Raw genomic sequence first — 25,249 nt, 5'->3', positions numbered from 1 at the left:
AAATTTAAAATTTGTTTTACTGCAGGAAATATTGAAGTATTGTGGTAAGTTTATTTATTTATTTTTTGCATAAATTTTAGTCATGCTGGCAACATCTTGATGTTTTAAGTTTAAATCTTGCTGCTGGCAAGTGGTATTATGTATTTAATTGTGTAAAATCATGTAATTTTACCTGCCAGCATGACATAGCAGTCAAAGCAAAGTCAGAAAGGGCCGAAAGATTCAACTTGCGAGTAATCATGAGGGTCTGCAGCTAGTTAAAATTTTGAAAGCAAAAACCAATGTCCTTATTTATTCCACTCTTAACTTAGTTTTCAGGGCATAAGTCCTAAAAACTAATATTCTAAGAACTCAAAGATGTTGTAATAATTGAAATTTAACATTGAACCTATACGCTGACTTTTTGCTGTAAAAACCCTCTTTTTTAGCAAGTCGAATCCTTTGATAACCGATAATCTAACAGCCTTAGTCATCACCACATAGGGTGTTGGGTTTGATCCCCACTGCTTGTAGTTGTGTTAGTTTTTTTATAGATCTAATATATTACTAATTAAACCTTTTAAATTGTTACCTCTACTGTTATGTAAAAAAATACAACAAAAAGAAACCTAATATAATAAATCATTTTACAGCCACTTATTTATCCTATGGAGAGTCCACAATCTCACCAAGTATAAATTATGACTCGGTTGATTCTGTTGGTTTTTACCTCGAGTTTAACATGACAAAGAAATGTTCTCAGTCGAGTTTTTATCGGAGCAGCATCACTTTTGACTGTGGAACAACTTTGGTAACTTATAAATTTCTTTTTATTTGTTAATGTATGTTTTATCAGTTTTACTTTAATATCATTTTGGTATTATATATACTTTTTAATTTACATATTTTTCTATGATTACAGATACTCAGGAACAAGTTAAATGTAACGTTCACAAACTTGTCGAGAAGAAATTTGGAAACTCTGGCAATCAGGTTTAAAATTTTGGTTTTAAAGTTATATATTCAATTGACTTTCAAACTTGAAAAAAATAAGGTCATGGAGATATTAGTGTATATAATCCTATATTAAAAATTATTATTTAATTTAAATTATCTTTAACTTTAGGGGGGTATTACCACATTGGTGACCCTTCGACCCCATCAGAGACATCACATGACGGCATTTACATAAATGTTTGTCGAAATATGCACAATGAATTCCCCTCGGAACTTTATACTTATTTATCCCAATGTCCTGACAATGCAGCTGCAGGTCTGTTGCAAGGTGGTCATGCTTATTCCATTGGGACACAGGCTGTCAATATTACAGATGAAAACAGGTTGGTTTTTGAGTGTTTTTAAAAATTAGATTTGTTTATTGTATTATTTACATTACTACAACAGGGGTGTCAGAACCACAATGATATGTCATTTAACTAAATTTTTAATAGCATATACAAATGTTTATATTAAATACCTAAACGTAAGCCAGATTTATGAAATAATGTTTAGATATATCTTGGTTTAATTTTGTAACTTTGTTTAGATTAATTTTAACCTATACAACTGAGCCAGGCACAAATAAGAAGGATGCAACAATCTACAAGTTATCATCACTTTTGTCTTAGTATGAAGAGGGGGTTGTAGGTAGGCACTTTTCCATACCCTAATTTACTATAGTAGTCACTTTTTTTGCCTTTTTTAAGTTCGTTACCATTGGCACTGCATAAAATTTTTGAATTTAGATGTTAGTTGACTTTCTGTGTTATTATAAGTTAAATAACTTATACAACTAAAGATTGGGCTGGGGTTATAAAAGATTCTTTTATATTTAGGCTGTGAAGTCGACCTTGTGACCGATTAATGCAAAACCCATTGAGTGGTTTATTCAATGGTTTTACCCCAATAGTAAAATTACTCCCTGTTGGGAATAAAAGTTACCCCCTTTTTCTAACTAAACCCACTGTAAACTTGTTGATTTTATTTCAATATTTTGTTAAAAATTTTATTGCGTTTTTTTAGTAGGCTTGGGGTAAAAGTTAATAGAAAATAATACGGGTTTTCATGCAACTGGTTTTTAGTGAAATGTATATTCAGAAAATTATTTATGGTTATACACCTTATATTTTTTCTTACTTAATTGAATATTTTTTGGTCCTGTGAAATATTAATTCTAAAAATAAACAGTTTAACTGAATTAAAAATAAGTTTAAAAATGTTTAATTTTGTTGCATTAACTGTCTTAAAGTTTTCATATGACCTCCAAGGGGGTAAATTTAGTTCAAGGTTGAACCCCAATAAGATTTTCAGCCCCTGTGGGTTAAAAACAAAAAATTACCCCTTTCTGGCTAACAGACCCTTAAGTAACTAAAATATTTGGACGTTAATTATGACGTCACAAATTTATAGAAGCATAAAAAAATTACAAACTAAAAATACTGTTAAGGGCCGATATAAAATGACTACGTCATCATTTTGTTAAATATTAATTTGAAGTTTAAACTTTTCACTAAGGTTGAGTTGTATCAGTAGCGGTCAATCTATACGAGATACGCTGCACAAGAATTTTCAACCACTTAAAATTACAGTTTAAGTTATCTAAGGTTTAGTATATTTTGTAGCGAAAATAGTTTTGTGACCGACTTCAAAAAATATTTAACGTAATGTGGTCGCTGTGCAAAATGTAATTAAACCAGTAGTTATGCTATGTTAAAAACTAGTTAGTTATTCTAGTAAAAGGATAGAGTTTATATAAATAATTTTATAACATTAACCGATAGTACAGAGTAATATTATTAGCGCGACTTAACGGAATAACTATTAGCGTTTTGGTCGATATTAATATTGTTTTGCGACGTTAATATGATATATAGAATGTAGAATTATTGCTACTACGGTAACGTAAAAAAATTTAGATATTTTGAAGCCTTACGTTACACTCGTCGGTGATATTTGTTAGTTTTAAATTTGTGCAACATTAAAATTATTGTTTACTGTTACTTAATGTTTACCGCTGTTGTTCTGAATATGGAAGCAGTGCAATTTTAATAATTGGTTCGTTGTAAATGATAGTGTAATAGTTAACTGACTCTATAGGCTGCTTGGCTGGTAACGACGTAAACTTGTGCTTAATAAACTTGTGACGTAAACTTTAATTCTTGTGCTTAATTGAATTTACATTTTTTGAACAAAAACCTGAATAGCCCTTGTTTTGATTGGATAACAATATTCTGGAATCTAGTGACGTAACCTCGAGGTTAAAACGTTTATGATCAATAAATTTTTGTCCGTTATTTTTACAATAACACAAACATTTTTTTATAATCTAGTTCTTGTGTCACTTTGGTTACAATTATATAACAAGGTAAATAAACTATGTTTAAATGCGACGAACGTTCAATAACATGACGTTCAAAAAATTAATTTTAATTCCAACAACCATTTTAAAACAATGCAAGTAATATTGTTTGGTTAATTATGCTTTTATCTTTAAGCAATGCAATGAAATCTTCAGCAAATTAATTTTTTTTGCGACTTCTTTTTTAAATAGAAAATTTTTATAGTTCAGGTACTAACCATGTAAAATATATTTTTAATTTTGCGAAATTTAACATTTGGTATTACAGATAATTTTGCTACAAACGAATACTTTACGCTTTTAATATGGTTTTAATAATATTAACTTATTGTACGAAATTAGGTTTAGTAGATCGGTTAGTAAGAAAATACTAGAGATGGCACGAAAAGTAAGGTTTTTACTATATGTTAGGAAACCGGTACCCGATTAGTTAGCGATGAATGGCATCAAAGCCTAAACAAAGGAGCCATTAACCACTTTAAAGCAGGTTGGGGATAAGCTTCGTTTTATAAGGTATTTAAACGATTAACTAAGAAAACAAATTACGCTTCATTTTTTATATTTGGTGGTTATACAAATGAATATTATTTGTTTAATTATTTTAACAGTCAGTGTACGTTATACCCGAACCTGTGGGTGAATAAACTGATAAGCAGAACTAATAACGATAACGCAAGCAAAGTCTACGTTTGGTTTAAGGCAATATTTTGGGTGATTTGAAGTGCTGAGTTAACAACGGTCGTTGTTTAAAATATGGGAGCAGTGCAATTTTGATAATTGGTTTGTTGTAAATGATAGTGTAATTATTGACTGACTCTATAGGCTGCTTGGCTCGTAAACTTTAATTCTTGTTGTTAATTGAATTTACATTTTTTGAACAAAAACCTGAATAGTCCAACCGATTTTCCAACCGACCAAATAGCGGATCGCCGAATAATTAAGAGCGGTGAACCCATAAAGTTAAATTCACGTTAACAAGACTGACTATAACAATAACTTTAATGTTTCTTTTATGTTTATTTTTTATATCATGTAATTTACACAAAAACTTGTGTTACAGATTTTTGACGAGCCACGGGTTAAAGTAAGATTGTAAGTGTTATTGAATCACAACTTTTTGTTATATTTTTGTCCCAAATTAAGGTGCTTTATAATCTGGCCCAAAAATAGATCACATTATGCCATGTCGCATATTGGAATATGGTAAATTTAAACACTTTCTGTTCAACTCTCAAGTTTTACGTTTTAGTTATTTTGGTAGACGTTCGATAAACTATTTGGTTAAATTTAAATTGTTGCCGAATTTTTTATTAAGTTTTATAGAAGTTTTAATGTTATTATTATTTAAGCACATGATTTTAGTTTGTTGGTTTACGTGTTATAAAATTTTTGTAGTTATACTAAATGAATGGTATTCATAATCTGGTTCTGGCGTAACTTTGTTTTGTTTTTCATAATCTGGTTTGCTGGCATATCAAGGTTAAAGTTCATTTTAATTTTAACAACCATTTAAAATGCATTGCAAGTAATATTGTTTTGGTAATTATGTTTTTTTAATTGTTACATATTAAGTTTATTCAAAAAAAGCACCAAAATCGTATTAAAATTTACAGTAGGTTGAGTTTTCTACCGACCTCTTATTTTAAATTTTTATAATTTTCGTGGTAATTTATGTGAAAGGTAGCATTAGTTTTGCGGAATTTAATGTTTGGTTTATTATGAAGATGTCTCAAACAATTACAAAACGCTGTTAATATGGTTTTGATAATACTTACTAAATGTTCAAAATTTCGTTTAGAAGGTTGTTAAGTAAAAGGTATTACAATAGGGTTAAACCAAATACAAAATTTTTCGCTGTCTGACCGAAAAGTTGTACATTTAATTAAAGGCATTCCCGTAAAATAAAATCTGCGTTAACTAGACCTTAAAAACAGTCTTAAATGTCATTAATTCTCTTTTTATTTGTATCGTTAAAAAATTAAGTGAGTAGCGTAATAATAACAACTTTGTTCGTCTCTCAACTTTGATGAATTTTAATTTGTTTGATTATTTCAACAGTCAGTGTACGTTATACCCGACCTGTGGGTGAATAAACTGATAAGCAGAAATAATAACGATAACGTGAGCAAAGTCTATGTTTGGTTTAAGGCAATATTTTTGGTGATCTGAAGTGCTGAGTTAACAACGGTTGTTGTTTAAAATATGGAAGCAGTGCAATTTTATTAATTAGTTATTTGTAAGTGACTTTGTATTTATTAATAACTAAATAAACTGCTTGGTTGGTAACGACGTAAACTTTAATTCTTGTTTTTAATTGAATTTACATTTTTTGAACTAAAACCTAAATAGTCCAATCGATTTTCCAACCGACCAAATAGCGGATCGCCAAATAATTAAGAGCGGTGAACCCATAAAGTTAAATTCACGTTAACAAGACTGACTATAACAATAATTTTAATGTTTCTTTTATGTCTATTTTGTACACACCGTATAAGTTACATGCAAAACTTGTGCTTGGAAAACTTTTTACCAACTCGCGGTATAAAGTTAAAGTGTCATTAAATCACAACTTTTTTGTTGTTTTTGTCTCAAATTAAGTTGCGTTGTTAACCAGCTTTAAAAAAAAGTTAATATGCTAATACCGGTCATTAGGAATATGTTATATTTTTAGACGTTTTTTAAACAAATCTCAAGTTTTACGTTTCGTATTGGACAAAAAATAGCTGGATAATGGATAGAGGTGTTTTTATTAAGTATATTTCGGGTTAACAAAACCTCATATGGCAATAAATTTTTATGTATTTTCTAAGCCTATTTTTTATATTGCATAATTATTTACACACAGAACTTTAATTACCCAACTTTTTGACAATATGTTGTTAATAATAAGAGTCTGAATGTCATCAATTTACAGCCTTTTTGTTATGTTTTCGCTCCAAATCAAATTGCTATATCATCCAGCGTGAAAATAAATATGTTATTATGCTTATGTCAGATATAAGAAAGAAGCTTAGATTTAAACGTTTTTAGGAGATCCTTAATTTTACATTTTTTTTAAGTTTTCATTGTAGATATTTAGTAAAATATGCCGTTAAATTCAAGTGGTTGCTGAGTTTTTTATTAAATATATTATAGGCGTATAAAACTTGTTAATTTGCGATTCTATAGGTAAACAAAATTATATACATTCTACGTAAGTAGCGGAATAATGACAACTTTGTCCGCCTTTCTTCAATTGTAAAATTTCAAAAGTCAGTATATGTATACCGAACACGAAGGTAGATTAATGAGTACCCAAGCGATTTTTTTTAAAACAGCGGAGAGTTCGCATTTTAATTGCCGCAAAAAATTTTATTTTTGTGTATTTATATACAGTTTTTTAGACAGCATTTAAAATTAAATAAGCAGTAAACTAATCATTTTTTTAAAGAATAATGTGCAAAAACATGTTATCTTTCTTTTCCCGTGTCAATTTTTTTAATTTTACAAACTGAAACCTATAAAAAACTAATTTTGAAAGCGCGCGCTTTTAGGTGACACAATGCGTTATGATATTACGTATTTTGCGAAATAGTGCCGTCTTTCTAAACAATATTTAAAAAAAGCATTAATTTAACATTTTTTACACTAAAGAATGTGCCTAAATATGTTATTAGTTATTGCCCGTGTTAATGTATATAATTTATATGCCAAAACACAAAGAATAAAACGTTTAAAGGGTTGCCAGAAGATTTGGCCTGCAAAAAAACGGCGGGGAGTCGGCGATGAAATTCCCGTGTATAAAGTCAGCGTAAGACCATATTTTACCGATATTCAAATTAAAATTTTGCCAAAAAGTACAGTATATATAAAAGTTTTAATTTGTTGTTACATTAATGACGTATGTTAGTTTTTAGAATATTTATTTTTTTTAAGATTTATGTTACAAAAACTTTTTTTAAACGGATTAAAGACGGGTGCTTTTGTATTGCAAAATTTAACAATTAATCGCTATCGGCCTGCGAAATTTTTTATTAAACTGCGGGGAGTCTGCAGCGTAAAGCTCGCGTATACCTTTAACGCAAGACCATATTTTACCAATATTTAAAATAAAATTTAGCAAAAAGTACAATAGTTAAAAAAGTTTTAACCTGTTGTTACGATAAATATATATGTTAATTTTTAGAATATTTATTTTTTTTTAAATTGTTGTCTTAAAAATGTCTTTTTAAAACGGATTAAAGACGGGCGCTTGAGGCCCGCATAATTTTTCATCTAACTGCGGAAGTCCACGACGTAAAGCCCGCGTTTGATGTTAACGTAACACCGTATTTTATCGAAATTCAAAATAAAATTTGATGAAAAGTATAATATATAAAAAAAATTTAACTGGTTGTTACGTTAATGACATATGTTGGTTTTTAGAATATTTAGTTTTTTTAAAAATTTTTTTTCTAAAAACGTATTTTTAAAACGGATTAAAGATGGGCGCTTATGGCTTGCAAAATTTACTTTTTTTTGTATATATCTTTATCCTTGATGTGGGAAAGTCGAATGCGCGACTTAAACATAGAGTAACATCAGTTACTCCGACCCAGTCTCAAGTTGCCTGTGGCAGTTTGGGATATTATAGAGACTGTAATTGCCCGGTTATTACGCTGCTGATTAAGTGTTGGCTCAGCAGGAGTTCATACCGTTTATAGCACCTTACTCAAGGGCGCTACAGCATGAGATCAGTGGGAATTGAATCCACGACCTCATGTGTGGTGTAGCAAGTGTTCTTACCACTTCACCACGCTGCCGGTCACTTTCGACCTTCATAATTATAAAGCCCGCGTTTGATGTCAACGTAAGACCGTATTTATCGAAAAACCATATATCGTAGGAAAGAATTTAGGAGGACCATATACTATAGGAAAAAATTTAGGAGGACCATATACCATAGGAAAGAATTTAGAAGGACCGTAGCGTAATTATGTTTTGTCTAGAACCGAACAACATACGTGACCCAAATAGTATTAACTTCATACCGATTATTGTTTTAAATAAGGCTTGTATATTGCATAAAGTCTGGTCGTAATTTAGACCAATTTCAAAAAATTAATTGTATCAGCAATGCCTGTTCTCTGAAAACAACAGCATTTTTGTTTAATAAGTACGTTGTAACTGTAGCTTATTTTGGATAAATCCACATAAGCTAACTTTTAATTTTATAAACAAACAGTTTTTGATGTTGATTTGAAATTGAATTGTTATTTATTTGCTGTCAGGCTTTGGCGTATTTTCCTCCCTATTTTAACAATGAGTTCCAATGCTTTTAACTATAACTTGTTTATCGAATTTGCGGGTTATTTAACAACTCTTTTCACATGGGAACCCTAACCTTGTTTCTCTAGTATTAAATTATTTTTCCAACGATTCATTTCTGCTTTTTATTAAATGCAAATGCTCGTTTTAAAAACAGTTAGGCAATTTCGTTCTGCTAAACGGACGCCACTCAATAAACATGGATTTAGACATTACTTAAATTCAGAGTTTATTTTCGTAAGATTTAGCCAGAATTTTATATTCTTGTATCAACTTACCACTAAAGGATTTTATTAAAAATTAAATAATAATTCGCTACATAACCATTTAATAGTCGGACAGAAAACCACGGTCATTTTTACCTACAAGTTAATTAAATTTTAAAATTATTTTTCGTTAATTTTTGTTACCACATTTTTTAAATAAGTTAAAATAGTATTTATAATATTTAAAAGCAATATGTTTATGTTTAAAACAATTTTTAGGTTTATTGTTTTTTCAAATTTAGTTTTTTCAAAGCAATAAACCATATACAACTTAAGTTAATTGTAATTTATCAAACGAAAAAGTTTATTACATAACAATGGATGCAGAAGATGAGATTGTTGAACAACTTAAACGAATTTGTGACAAAAATCGAAAAGAAAAATTTCCAAAACAATCTGCAAAACTTTTTCATAAACTTGGTTTAATTTACAAAACTGAAGGTTTTCAACAAGCTGACAAAATCAAATTAATTCAAAGTGCAGCTTTACTAAATGCAGCTATTGTTAGAAAACCTGAAAATGTGGAAGAAATTAAACAAGATCTTCGTCAATTTTGCTCTGAATTACTTAAACTTGCAGATGCAGCAAACCAAGAAGCAGATTTGATGTTTTGCTCTGTAGTTATTGGCATAGATGTTGCAGAAATGAGAAACAAGGTAATTGATATACTTAAAACCATTCCTCAGATTCCTGAAGACATATCTAACGAGGAATTTACAAAACTTAAAATTCAAAAAGTTGAAGCTATAATCAACCTGCAGAATATAATAAGTGAAGATTATACAAAAATTATGAAACGTCTTGCAAGGTTTTGTGAGGAAATAATGGGAAATCCCCCATGTGAATATGCTTTAGTGGGACTTGGATCACTTTCACGAAGGGAAATAACTCCTTACTCTGATTTTGAAAACATTATAGTGTTAGATGACAATATCACAGAATTGTCTGAAAAAGGTCAAGAAAAAATAAAAGAATACTTCAGATGGTTTGCTGTGATATTTCAAATTATTTTGATTAATCTTGGAGAAACTATTCTTCCTGCTGTTAATGTTCCAAGTTTAAATAGCGGAGATTCAACTAAATTTAACTTTTACGATGCTGTTACACCCCTGGGCATTTCCTTTGATGGAATGATGCCACATGCTTGCAAATCTCCACTAGGAAGACAAGTTGAAACAGAAAACAAATCATTTACACTTGAACTAATTCAAACAGTTAACAAAATGGCAAGTTTTATTGGGTCAGATGAAGATATAAAAAATGGCTACCACTTGGCTGATATGTTGATGATGTCATGTTTTGTTGCTGGAAGTCAACAAATATATCAACAATTTCAGAAATTCGTTAACAAGGAAATATCTTTGTTGGACAGAAAAACTTTTGTGTCTTCAGTTCACAAACAAATCAATAAAAATAAAAAAGATTTTAATGTTTTAACTCAGTTAGATAAATTAAAGAATTTAGAAAATTTGAACATAAAAAGAATCATTTATAGAAGTTCAACTTTATTTGTTTCAGCAATTGGTAAAATTCATGACATTAAAGAACCTTGTTGCTTTGACATTCTAGAAAGTCTTGTTCAAGATAATAAATTGACGGAAGAAGTTGGTTGCGATCTTAAATTTTCCATCGCTGTAGCATGTGAGACAAGATTAAGAGTTTACATGGATAAGAAATCACAAGATGATACAGTTCAACAATCAGAAATAAAAAGTAAATTTATAAATAAAACAGTTGGGATAAAAAGCCTTGTTGAATATTTTTTAATAATTGAACAATTTCAAGAAAATTTATTGGAATTAGATCGAATAGCGACAATTGAAATAAATTTGTTTCCAGCGATATGTTATTTTTTAGGTTTTTATACTTTTGCTATAAAATGGTGGAACCAGGAAATATGCAAAACTGAGTTTACTAATAACTTGGAGTATGATATCTCTCTTTGTCATTATTGTATTGGATTGTGCAAACATGAGCTCGGTCAATATAAAGAAGCAATATCCGATTTACAAACTTCACTTGAAATCCACCAACAAATTGATGACGATCCAACTAAAAGCAGTTATGTTGCTTACGATCTTTATTGGATTGGTTCGTGCAAATATGAGCTCGGTCAATATAAAGAAGCATTATCTGATTTTAAAACTTCTTTTAAAATTTTTCAACAAGTTGGCAACAATCAAAATATGATCAGGGATTGCCAAGATCGGATTGGAAAATGTGATGCTATGCCATTTATTTTAAAGTTTGTTGTAAAGAAATAAGAAGCTAAATTAAAAATTGTTTGCTTCTATATCATACTTGTTTTCCCTTTCTTTTAATTTTGGATTTTAAATAATATGAGTTATGATATGCAAATTTGTGCTTTAAAACATTATATTTGTGGAACAACAATATTTTTAGTTTATTGTTGTTTAACTATGTTGTAAATATAACTTCTAAACATATTTTTAAAAAACTTTAAACAGTTTTTATTTTTAAGTATATATGTTAGTGCATAATTTTATGATAATCTTAAACTTTAAATCTTACAAATTTCTCTTAATAATAATATTTTATGATATTATAGAGCATATTGTAAACTTAATTAAATGTAAATTTTTATTTAAATACTGCAAATTATTAAAATGTGATCAATATTCTAAAGTTGTTTGTTGGTTAAACAATTGTAATTGTTATCTCATTTAACTATCTTTGACTTTAAATAATCTTCAATTGTTGCGTAATAATTAATTTTAAAACCGTCACAATGTTTAATTGATTTATAACAACATTAACAAAAAGTCACATCCCAAAATTTAAAAATTTACATTTTTTGTTATGTTTTTATTTAAATTTAACTAAACAACTTGTTTGTAAAAAGCTTTGAATTTATAATTTTTATTTTACTTGTAAAAATTACTAACGATTTTTTTAATTAAACTTAAAAATTAATTAATAAACTTTTATTAAACAGAAATGCACTGAATATTGTCGTAAAATATTTTAGAATAGTTAAGTTGTTATAACAAACTACAAGATATTAAACAATACTTGATATAAGTGATTATTTGTCTTAAATGTTTTTAACTTAAATAATTATAACAAATTTGTTAAATGTTCAAATATATTTAATATTCTGTTGTCTATTAAAACGCAATAGCAGCGTAAAAATAAATTTTGCGTTAAACACTTGTGCCCAAAGTAGAATATAGCCTCAATCGCTATGCTTTACTGTGCATAATTCCAATCTTGTTTGCTTAAGTTTGCTTTAGCACATAGTTGGCTCGCTTTGCTTTCATATACTTTGCAAGTCGTGTGTTTAAGAAATTAACATGCTAACATGTACTATTGAACAAACGTTTTAGAATAAAACTACATTAACGACCAATAGTAAGGTAAACTAGTGCGGTAAAACAGATGTGATATTTACATTCTATATTACAAACATCTATAATATTGTTGTTTTATTAAATATAGAATTTTGAATATATTGGACATTTAAAATTTAATCCAAACCAAGTTATTAAGATATGTGGATTAAAACAATATAAGCCAAAACTTGACCTATCATCAAGATAGTTGCCTTGCCAAGGTATGTTGTTGAAATTAAATATGTTTACTATAAACTTACAAAAACGGTTTAAATTACAAGCAATTTTATAAAATGTTAAAGCTTATAAACACATTGGTTGTTGTTTTGTTGCCGTTTATATTTTTAAACTTAGTTGATCATATTTTGTGTTTTTTGTAATTAATAGCATGAAAGATCTACCAAAAATCATAAAACTAATAATTTCAACTAAAGATAAATCGGATCAAACAACTCAATAAATAAATATTTGTTTTTATTCAAAATATTTTCTTTAATTTTGTATTTAAAAACTTCCCTTAAACCAATATAATTCAAATTTTCGATCGATTATGTAACCTAATATATACTTGGTAGTCACTTTTTTATTTTATTCAAGAATGTTTAACATCCGAGGAAAATAGCGTGGCATTGCTGAGGTTTGAACTGGAAACCTTTTGGCTCGCAATCTGATGACATCGCTATATTTTTACGAATTTACTCCTTACTGCGACCTTGCGGTTATTGTTTTAATTTAACTAGACTCTAAGGTGGCAGCGTTAATTCGCGTAAATTCGGTGCTAAATTTAGTTGTTTGGTTTAAAAATGTGAATGTTATTACGTCATAAGCTCTTGCAGTGACGTCACTATCAAGTTTTAGATATTTTTAGGTAAACATGTTAGTTGTTAATTTTTTTTATTCGAACGTAACAAATTAAATAGTTGATTAAATATTTATTAACTTAGTTTAATTAGGATAAAACAAAATATTTTAAAGAACAAATAGGATTCTATGTTTTTACAATGCTTAATAATAAATAACATCAGTTAGTTAATATTAAGCAGTTAATAATAAAAAAATTTAATATCTTAATTTTGTGTAAGGAATGATTAATTTAAAGTACAAGAGCCTGAATATAAAGCTTTAAAGAATCTGAATATAAAGCTTTTAACTTATTACTGTAAGGGTTTACAACCTGGGAGTAAAAATGATAGCCTAAAAGCAAACTGTAGGCAAGTTACATTTCGTTTTGTTGTGAATAAAACCGTACACTTTATGACGTCACTTCATGCTTAGTGTATTTTCTATTACTCCCAAACTAAACTTGATGTTTAGGCTTTAAAACTTTACAGTTGGCTTAACATACGCTGGTGCTGGGCTTATAATATCAGTTAGTTTGTTGTCTTAGTTAAAACTAGATTTAACGTAATTAGTGCAATGTCTTGTATACTGATATTTAAACTATTAATAGAAAGGTGTTTTGTAACCCTTATTACATATGTTTTATGTCGCTTAAACGGTTTTTAAAAACAATAAAAATATAATTAGAATTTTTTTAACCAAGATTTTTCTGTATAATATACTTTTATAATGGGGCTAAGAAAATTCGGCCTGCAAAAATATGGCGGGGAGTCGGCGACGAAATTCCCGTGTACAATGTCAGAGTAAGACCATATTTTACCGATATTCAAAATAATTTTTGCAAAAAATACCGTATATACAATAGTTTTAATTGGTTGTTACGTTAATAACTATGTAAGGTTTTGAAATTTTTTTTTAAGCTTTATGTTTCAAAAACTAATTTTAAAATAGATTAAATACTAGTGCTTTCGACCTGCGAAATTTATTCATTAAACTGCGGGGGAGTATACCTTTAGCCCGCGGATAACATTAACGCAAGACCATATTTGACCAATATTTAAATTATAATTTTGCAAAATGTACAATCTATAAGTATATTGTGTTTGGTTTTAACAATTAGGATATATCTTAGTTTAACTGTTATTTTTTATGGATTTATACATCAAAAACTAAATTTAGAACCGATTAAATACAGGAGAAAATATGGTCATGCATTGAAGGTATATATGCGGGCTTTATGTCACGGATTTCCCGCGGATAGATACAAAATTTCACAGGCCGAAAATAAATTTTGCAGGTCAGAAGCACTTGTTTTTAATCCGTTCTAAAATTACGTTTTTGAAACTAAAATTTAAAAAAAATTTTAAAAATTAACATAAATATTTATCGCAAATGATTATTATTTTTTATGTATTTTAGTTTTTGCAAAATCTTATTTTGAATATCGGTAAAATATGATCTTACGCTGACTTTATACGCGGGAATTTTGTCGACGACTCCCCGCCGTTTTTTACAGGCCGAACCTTCTCACGGCCGAATCTTCTGGCAACCATTATAATATTTCAAATTTAGCTTTAATATAAAGTATTAATTTAAGTTTTAATCTGTTATAATTTTTAAAGTAAGATTATTAAGTTATTTTTTACTATTATTAAAAGTAAAGGGTTGTTCACACGACAAGATAACGTTGAGCTGCGTTGCGTTACGTAATTTTACGAGTTCTAGGGATTAACAAATACAAAATATCTAATAAAAGTATACAGCTTACGAAATCTTGCGTAAATTTCGCTTCGGCTACAAAACTTTACGAAATATTACCTAACTTACGCAAACTTTCGTACGTGTGAACGACTCTGTTTATTTTGAATAGTTGCGAAATCTTACACTACGTTGCGTTGCGTACGCCGTGTGAACGGGCCTTTAATAAGGAATTTTTTAGTAATTTTTTTAAGAAAAAAATTGTTAAAGTTTATGCAAAAGCATTTTTTAACAAATTAGGGATATCAAGTTACATCAGGCACAAGTAACCTAGTAACGCCGAGCAACAAAGAAGGATTTTTATTTTTAGAAAATTCCATCGAATTTTATACAACAGAGAATATTTTATGTCAGGTAATAGCAAGACTATATTTGTTACTTGTGTGTAGTTAACCAGTTAATCGATTTTCTTTGGATAACAGTAGGGATGTGTCGAGCCGAGTGCTCGGGGTCGTACTCGTGTACTAGCCGAGGCATTTTTAAAGGCTCAGTTTTTGCCGAGCTTTCATGTTAAATTATCCGAGCATTATCAACTAAATTAATTTTTTTTTTCGGTAAATTATAATGCAAATCAAACACTGTGCAGTGTTATAACTTTTTAAATGCAATAGTTTTATAATTCACACTGCGAAAGGTCGTCGTTATATACATATTAGTATCTCTATGGTTTTATTGTATCACGCGAGATATGACGTTGCTATTCAATTGTTGTCACGCCACCAACAAGTGTTTTTATTGAAAGACTTTTTAGTACAGCGGAAGCTATTGCTAGCCCGCTTCGTAACCAGTTAACTCCTGAACATATCTAATACTTACATTTCTTCATGTGAATTTCCGTAAGCTTAAGTAAATTTTCGCATTTTAATACAAAGTACATCACCAACCCAAGTTCAGCCTATTTCAATTTTCTTAAAACCGGTAAACTTTGTTTTGCCTTTTTCACATGTTCCCTACTATTTTAAATCGCTTCTTGAATCTTAAATTATTTATCTATAGCAAACCTGCAGCAATATAACATTTAATTAAAATAATTAAAAAAAAAATTGTAAAAAATCGTTTCCACAACAAAAATTTATGCATTTTTCCCGGACGTTTTGCGTTACGTACCGAAAGGTCACTTAGGTATTTATTTTCGCTATTCAAAAGCTCGTATTGCTCGTCCGGGCTTTTTTAAATTAGGATGCTCGTACAAGCCAAGCTTTTTGGCACATCCTAAATAACGGTTAATATAAAGTTGATATTTTTATTTGTAAAACGGTGATATTGTATTTTGTGTTTTGGCTAAGTTGTTAATATTTATTACACTCTATTTTTGTGTTTCTTATTAGAAAAACTTACAGAGTTCCTGTTTTACATTATGTAGCCCACTTTTTGTTAAATATGTTTTTAAAAAATGTTTTTTAACAAGTCAATCTTTAGTATTTATTTAATTACATTGTTAGTTGTAAAATTATGTCGTTTTGTTTAACGTTTAAGTTAAGAAATGTGAAATTCTTAAATTTAACCAGTTAATTGATTTTCTGTGAGTGGCAGGTAAAATAAATTTGCTATTTTATTTAAGACAGTTTTGTTGTGTTTTGGTTAAGTTGTTAATATTTATTATCACTTTTATTTTAGTATTTCTTTCTTAAAAAAACTGACAATGGTGGTTTTGTTATATTTTTAAGCTCATTTTATTTTGTATATGTTTTTAAAAAGTGGTTTAATTAAAAAGTTGATCAAATTATTTGAATAAATGGCAGTGGTAAAATTAGGTTGTTTTATCAGGGTTTTTAAAACAGAGTTAAAGGTTAATTAATATACCCTAAAATTAACTGTCGTGGTAAATTCATAGTAAAATTATATAGCTCACTTTTTGTTAAATATGTTTTTAAAAAGAGTTTTTTTAACAAGTTAATCCTAGTATTTATTTAATTAAATCGCCAGTTGTAAAATTATGTTGTTTTTGTTTAACTGTTAAGTTAAAAGGGTTAAAACTTGATGAAAATATAATGAAATTAACTGTGACAGTAAATTCTGTTCATTTCTCTTGTTTTTAACTGGTATATAGTTTATATTAGAGATATTAAGTAACATCAGGCACTAGTAACCTAGCCACACTGAGCAACAAACAAAAGCTTTCTCTTCCTGAAACATTTCATTGAGTTTTATTTAACGTACGATAATTTAAGCCAGTTAATAGCAAAGAATTCTGGTTTTGTGTTGCCAGTAATGTGTTAGTTTAAATAAAACTTATGTTATACTATCGACAACATATTAAATTTTATATTTATTAGGAAAGGTTTTGTAATTTTATCTCAGATAGAATTACAAAAATATTAAATTTTACTGTTATTAGGAAAGGTTTTGTAATCTTATCTTAGATAGGATTACAAAAATATTAAATTTTTAATTGCTTGGTTATACCAATAAAAATTATAAAATAAGTTTGATAAATCTGCACAGAAAAGTTCTTGCTGTTTTGGCAAATAAAAATTTTTTTGGGTTTAACAAATCAGATTTTAAACTTTTAATATTTTACTTAAAAGCAAATACATTTACCTTAAAACAATGGAAACAGAAGATGAGATTATTGAACAACTTAAACAAATTTGTGACAAAAGTGGAAAGGAAAATTTCCCAAAACAATCTGCAAAACTTTTCCATGAACTTGGTTTAATTTACAAAACTGAAGTTTTAAATAACAATCCCAATCAAAAAACAAGACTTGGAAAAAAATTGTTTCAGTTTGTTCAAATGTCCCCAAAAAAATATTTGAAAAATGCCAACAAAATCAAATTAATTCAAAGTGCAGCTTTACTAAATGCAGCTATTGTTAGAAATCCTGAAAATGTGGAAGAAATTAAACAAGATCTTCGTCAATTTTGCTCTGAATTACTTAAAGTTTCAAATGCAGCAAACCAAGAAGCAGATTTAATTAAATATTCAAAAATAATTGCTAAAGATGTTGCAGAAATGAGAAACAAGGTTAATAATATACTTAAAACCATTCCTCAGATTCCTGAAGACATATCTAACGAGGAATTCACAAAACTTAAAAGTGAAAAAGTTGAAGCCATAAGAAACCTGCAGAATATAATAAGTAAGAATTATACAAAGATTATGAAACGCCTTGCAAGGTTTTGTGAAGAAATAATGGGAAATCCCCCATGTGAATATGCTTTAGTGGGGCTTGGATCACTTTCACGAAGGGAAATAACTCCTTACTCTGATTTTGAAAATGTCATAGTTTTGGATAATAATATAATGAATTTTCTTAAAAAAATTCCCAAAGCAGTAAAGGAATACTTTAGGTGGTTTGCTGTGATATTTCAAATTATTTTGATTAATCTTGGAGAAACTATTCTTCCTGCTGTTAATATTCCAAGTTTAAATAGCGGAGATTCAACTAAATTTAACTTTTACGATGCTCTCACCCCCCTTGGCATTTCTTTTGATGGAATGATGCCACATGCTTGTAAATCTCCACTTGGAAGGCAAATGAAAACTACAAACAAACAATTTACACTTGAGTTAATTCAAACTGTAAGCAAAATGGCAAGTTTTATTGGGTCAGATAAAAATATAAAGAATGGTTACCACTTGGCTGATATGTTGATGACGTCATGTTTTGTTGCGGGAAATCAACAAATATACCAACAATTTCGGAAATTTGTTGAGGAAATGTCTTTATTAAATGAAATGCATTATCAAATTTCAGTAAAAGACCAAATAAATAAAAATAAAAAAGATTTTGAGGTTTTAACTCAATTAAATAAGTTGCAGAATTGCAATAAACTAAACATAAAAAGAATGATTTACAGAAGTTCAACTTTATTTGTTTCAGCAACCGGTAAAATTCATGGCATAAAAGAGTCCTGTTGCTTTGACATTCTAGAAAGTCTTGTTCAAGAAAATAAATTAACTGAAGAAATTGGTTGCGATCTTAAATTTTCCATCGCCGTTGCATGTGAGACAAGATTAAGAGTTTACATGGATAAGAAATCACAAGACGATACAGTTCAACGATCAGAAATAAAAAGTAAATTTATCGATAAAACAGTTGGAATAAAAAGCCTTGTTGAATATTTTTTAACAATTCAACAATTTCAAGAAAATTTGTTCGACCTTGATGAAATAGCAAAACCTGAAATATTTTTGTTTCCAGAGATATGTTATATTTTAGGTTTTTATACTTTTGCTATAAAATGGTGGGACCAGGAAATATGCAAAACTGAGGTTACTAACAACTCGGAGGATGATATCGCTCTTTGTCATTATTGGATTGGAAATTGCAAATATGAGCTGGGTCAATATAAAGAAGCATTATCTGATTTTCAAACTTCTCTTAAAATCCACCAACAAATTGATGACGATCCAACTAAGAGCAGTGATGTTGCTGATGATCATTATTGGATTGGAAAGTCCAAATATAACCTCGGTCAATATAAAGAAGCAATGTCCGATTTCCAAACTTCACTTGAAATATTTCAACAAATTGATGAAAATCCTACTAAAAGCAGTGATGTTGCTTATGATCATTATTGGATTGGAAATTGCAAATATGAGCTCAGTCAATATGAAGAAGCATTATCTGACTTCCAAACTTCACTTGAAATCCACCTAAAAATTGTTGACGATCCAACTAAGAGCAGTAATGTTGCTGATGATCATTATTGTATTGGAAAATGCAAATATGAGCTCAGTCAATATGAAGAAGCATTATTGGATTTCCAAACTTCACTTACGGTCTACCAACATACTGGAGAAAATCAGAAAAGGGTCATGTACTGTAAAGATTGGATTGGAGAATGCAAGGCAATGCCGTTTATTTTAAAGTTTTTTGTAAAAAAATGTTAATCTAAACTTAACATGGTCAGCGAGTATCAAAATATTTTTCTTTTCTTTATTTCGCGTTTTCAAATATTTTAAATTATGTGCGAATTTGTGCTTGTTTGTAAAACTTTATTTTTTTAGGTTTTTTATTGTTTCTAACTATGTTGTGAGTATCATTTGTGTGAATATTTTTAAATGTTTATAAACAGTTTTTATGTTTAAGTATATATTTTAGTGCATGTTTGTATGTTAAACTTAAACTTTAAATCTTAAAAATTCCACCTAATGAAAATAACCATTTTTTAGCTATTTTTATGTATCTTTTTTTAAAGCTTATAAAACAGTTTAAATCTCACAGTTATATATTTTCGGGTATATTTGTATGTTAATCTTAAACTTAATGAATTGTACAAATTTGATTTAATGTTGATTTTATATTTCAGGATTATTAGGAATTATATAATAATATTTGAGTTGTTTTGATATCTGGAACTGCTACAGTGACATCATAAAGCATACTGCAAAGTTTATGAAGAATTGGAACCTGACTTTTGAAAACTGCAAATTTTTAGAAAGAAATCAAAATTGACTTTAGGTTTGTAAGTATTATTATTTAAATATTTAAGCTTAAAAAAGTATGTAGTTAGATTTTAAAAATTACTATTGTCAATCATGAAATTTTTAGACTTACAATTATTTATAAGTGTTTTTATAGCTTGGTTTAGGGTAAATTTCAAATATGTTATTTCTTTGTGACACTGTAAAAGTAGTTTGTCGAACCTGAATACTTATGTGATCCTAAAAAATATTTCACTTTTGTACAAACAGAACTATTTTGTTTTTAGCTCACTTCTACCAGCTAGTGGCCTTGTTAATGAGCACTTCTAAATAAACTGTGTACACACAAGATCGTGAATAAGCTGTGCATAGTCACCTATATTCTAAAGTGACAACCACAACAATATACACATCTTACAACCCCTTTAGGTGAACATTTGTTAATGTTGTAATGGTATGTTCATATACATCATTAGGTTTTACAAACATAATATTGGTTGTTCTAATTTTTTAAGGTTATCAACTTAAATTTAATTTTTAATTTAATGCTGTTTAGTTATGTGTTAGTTATACAAAATTTAGGTTACAATTTCGGGTTAATTTAGGTAAATGAGAATAAAAAATGCATGATGATGTCACTGAAGTTTGGGAAAGCACCTGAAGGTAAACCCCCCATACTTCCATGTCCAGCATAAATTTAAAATTTGTTTTACTGCATGAAATATTGAAGTTTTGTGGTAAGTTTATTTATATTTATTTATTTTTTGCATAAATTTTTGTCATTCTGGCAACATCTTGATGTTTTAAGTTTAAATCTTGCTGCTGGCAAGTGGTATTATGTATTTAATTGTGTAAAATCATGTAATTTTACCTGGCAGCATGACATAGCAGTCAAAGCAAAGGTCAGAAAGGGCCAAAAGATTCAACCTGCGAGTAATCATGAGGGTCTGCAGCTAGTTAAAATTTTGAAAGCAAAAACCAATGTCCTTATTTATTCCACTCTTAACTTAGTTTTCAGGGCATAAGTCTTAAAAACTAATATTCTAAAAACTCAAAAATGTTGTAATAATTGAAATTTAACATTGAACCTATACGCTGACTTTTTTTTATGTCAGTTTTACTTTAATATCACTATGGTACTATATATATATATATAATGTTTAATTTACACATTTTTCTATGATTACAGATGCTTAGGAACAAGTTAAATGTAACGTTCACAAACTTCACAGGAAGAAATTTTGAAACTCTGGCAATCAGGTTTAAAATTTTGGTCTTAAAGTTATATTTAAATCGACTTTCAAACTTGAAAAAAATAAGGTCATGGAGATATTAGCGTATATAATCCTATATTAAATATTATTATTTAATTAAATTATCTTTAAATTTAGGAGGGTTATTACTACATCGGTGACCCTACGACTCCATCAGAGACATCACATGACGGTATTTACATAAATGTTTGTCGAAATATCCACAATGAATTCCCCTCGGAACTTTATATTTATTTATCTCAATGTCCTGACAATGTAGCTGCATGTCTGTTGCAAGGTGGTCATGCTTATTCTATTGGGACACAGGCTGTCAATATTACAGATGAAAACAGGTTGGTTTTTGAGTGTTTTTGAAAATTAGATTTGTTTATTGTATTATATTCATTACTACAATAGGTGAGTCAGAACCACAATAATATGTCATTTAACTAAATTTTCAATAGCATATACAAATGTTTAAATTAAATTAAACATAAGCCAGATTTAAGAAATAATGTTTAGATATATCCTGGTTTAATTTTGTAACTTTGTTTAGATTAATGTTAACCTATACAACTGAGCCAGGCACAAATAAGAAGAATGCAACAACCCACAAGTTATCATCACTTTTGTCCTAGCATGAATAGAGGGAGTAGTAGGTAAGCATTTTTCCATACCCTAATTTACTCTAGTAGACACTTTTTTGCCTGTTTTAAGTTTGTTACCATTGAAGTTGCATAAAATTTTAGAATTTAGATGTTGGTTGACTTTTTGTGTTACTATAAGTTAAATAAATAAATGTTATAAAATACAGTTGTTTGCCTTTGTTTTGTTTAAGTCGTTTATCTCTTTTACGTAATCTATAATTGTGTGTTTTTGCCTTTTGATTGATGACGTCATAATTGCTCCCTTTTCTCCTAACTTTATAGCGTATCTATTTGATAACATCATTGACTTGACTTTAGTTCTTTGAGTAACGTCTACTAATCTTGACTTTATTAACTTAGATATTGTGTTTTGTATTTACAGCTCTAGTGTCATTTTTAGTTACTTAAAACCGTAGTTTCGGTCAATAAACTGAAATCATATTTATAACAGGTATATAATCCTATATTGAATATTATTATTTAATTAAATTATCTTTAAATTTAGGGAGGTATTACTACATCGTTGACCCTACGACCCCATCAGAGACATCACATGACGGCATTTACATAAATGTTTGTCGAAATATGCACAATAAATTCTCCTCGGAACTTTATACTTATTTATCTCAATGTCCTGACAATGTAGCTGCATGTCTGTTGCAAGGTGGTCATGCTTATTCTATTGGGACACAGGCTGTCAATATTACAGATGAAAACAGGTTTGGGTTTTGAGTGTTTTTGAAAATTAGATTTGTTTATTGTATTATTTTCATTACTACAATAGGTGAGTCAGAACCACAATAATATGTTATTTAACTAAATTTTCAATAGCATATACAAATGTTTAAATTAAATACCTAAACGTAAGCCAGATTTAAGAAATAATGTTTAGATATATCTTGGTCTAATTTTGTAACTTTGTTTAGATTATTGTTAACCTATACAACTGAGCCAGGCACAAATAAGAAGGATGCAACAACCCACAAGTTATCCTTACTTTTGTTCTAGCATGAATAGAGGGGGAAGCAGGTAGGCACTTTTCTATACCCTAATTTACTCTAGTAGACACTTTTTTGCCTTTTTTAAGTTTGTTACAACTGGCACTGCATAAAATTTTTGAATTTAGATGTTAGTTGACTTTTTGTGCTATTATAAGTTAAATAACTTATACAACTAAAGATTGGGCTGGGGTTATAAAAGGTTCTTTTATATTTAGGCTGTGAAGTCGACCTTGTGACCGATTAATGCAAAACCCACTGAGTGGTTTATTCAATGGTTTCACCCCAATAGTAAAGTCACCCCCTGTCGGGAATAAAAGTTACCCCCTTTTTTCCAACTAAACCCACTGTAAACTTGTTTAATTTATTTCAATATTTTGTTAAAAATTTTATTGCGTTTTTTTTAGTAGGGTTGGGGTAAAAGTTAATAGAAAATAATATGGGTTTTTATGTGCCTGGTTTTTGGTGAAATGTATATTTCAGAAAATTATTTATGGTTGTACTTCTTATTGGTTATTTATTTTAAACAGACTGTGGTTTTTGTAGCCTTTGCATAATTTAGTTAATTTGAATTATTTTTATTGTAAATAAATGTCAAAAATATCAGGATATTACTGAAACAATACAACTTAAATATTTCAATTTTACAATTTGTTATTAAAATTACATTTTAAAAGCATTTTTATTGTTAACAAATCATAAATGTTTTTGAACCTTGTATTTTTTGTATAAACAACCTTTGTGTAAATTCTTATTAGTTCTATTGTTTTTAACTGATATATAATTTACAGTAGAGATCTTTAGTTTTCTTGTTTTTAACTGGTATATAGTTTACAGTAGAGATCTTTTTATTTCTCTTGTTTTTTTACAGTAGGGATATCAAGTAACATCAGACTCGAGTAACCTAGTAACGCCGAGCAACAAGCAAAGATTTTTATTTTTAGAAAATTCCATTGGGTTTTATACAACAGAGAATATTTTATGTCAGGTAATAGCAAGACTATATTTGTTACTTGTGTGTAGTTAACCAGTTAATCGATTTTCTTTGGATAACAGTAGGGATGTGTCGAGCCGAGTGCTCGGGGTCGTACTCGTGTACTTGCCGAGGCATTTTAAAGGCTCGGTTTTTGCCGAGCTTTCATGTTAAATTATCCGAGCATTATCAACTAAATTAATTTTTTTTTTGGTAAATTATAATGCAAGTCAAACGCCGTGCAGTGTTATAACTTTTTAAATGTAATAGTTTTATAATTTACACTGCGAAAATTCGTTGTTTCACCGATAAATATATTAGTATATTTATCTATATATTATATGCATATTGGTATCTCAATGGTTTTATTATATCACGCGAGATATGACGTTGCTATTCAATTGTTGTCACGCCGCCAACAAGTGTTTTTATTGAAGGACTTTTTAGTACAGCGGAAGCTATTGCTAGCCCGCTTCGTAACCAGTTAACTCCTGATCATATTAAAATACTTACATTTCTTCATGTGAATTTACGTGAGCTTAAGTAAATTTTCGCATTTTAATACAAAGTTCACAACTAACCCAAGTTCAGCCTATTTTAATTTTCTTAAAACAGGTAAAGCTTGACGTTTCACCGTACGTTTTAACGATTTTTAATCGCTTCTTAAAATAAAGGAATATAATCTTAAATAATTTATCTATAGCAAACATGCAGCGGTATAACATTTAATTCAAATAATTAAAAAAAAATGGTAAAAAATCGTGTCCACAACAAAAATTTGTGCATTTTTCCGGGCATACGTTTTGCGTTACGTATCGAAAGGTCACTTAGGTATTTATTTTCGCTATTCAAAAGCTCGTATTGCTCAGCCGAGCTTTTTTAAAATTAAGATGCTCGTACAAGCCAAGCTTTTAGGTACATCCCTAAATAACGGTTAATATAAAGTTGATATTTTTATTTGTAAAACGGTGATATTGTATTTTGTGTTTTGGTTAAGTTGTTAACATGTATAACACTCTATTTTTGTATTTCTTATTAGTAAAACTGACATAGTTCCTGTTTTACATTATGTAGCTCACTTTTTGTTAAATATGTTTTTAAAAAATGTTTTTTTAACAAGTCAATTCAAGTATTTATTTAATTAAATTGTTAGTTGTAAAATTAT

At 28.8% G+C, this 25,249-nt stretch overlaps 1 long non-coding RNA gene across 5 annotated transcripts; it reads left to right on the top strand.

Moving 5' to 3' along the window:
* The first annotated feature begins 660 nt into the window (after positions 1-660).
* Positions 661-25,121, top strand: LOC145762102 (uncharacterized). 5 transcript variants are annotated; one of them, XR_014287760.1, is made up of 10 exons: positions 20,114-20,250; positions 20,501-20,642; positions 20,819-20,950; positions 21,403-21,473; positions 21,605-21,819; positions 22,023-22,125; positions 22,619-22,832; positions 23,040-23,142; positions 23,330-23,460; positions 23,983-25,121. It is a non-coding gene; the product is annotated as an uncharacterized LOC145762102 (long non-coding RNA). The 5 variants fall into 5 exon arrangements; XR_014287771.1 differs by lacking the exon at positions 23,330-23,460; XR_014287749.1 differs by lacking the exon at positions 23,983-25,121 and having other exon boundaries at positions 23,330-23,667.
* Positions 25,122-25,249: the final 128 nt, after the last annotated feature.

This window comes from Corella eumyota, chromosome 1 (genome assembly GCF_963082875.1).
Source record: "Corella eumyota chromosome 1, kaCorEumy4.1, whole genome shotgun sequence".
Taxonomy (NCBI): Eukaryota; Metazoa; Chordata; class Ascidiacea; order Phlebobranchia; family Corellidae; genus Corella; species Corella eumyota.
This window is presented reverse-complemented; position numbering and strand designations above follow the sequence as displayed.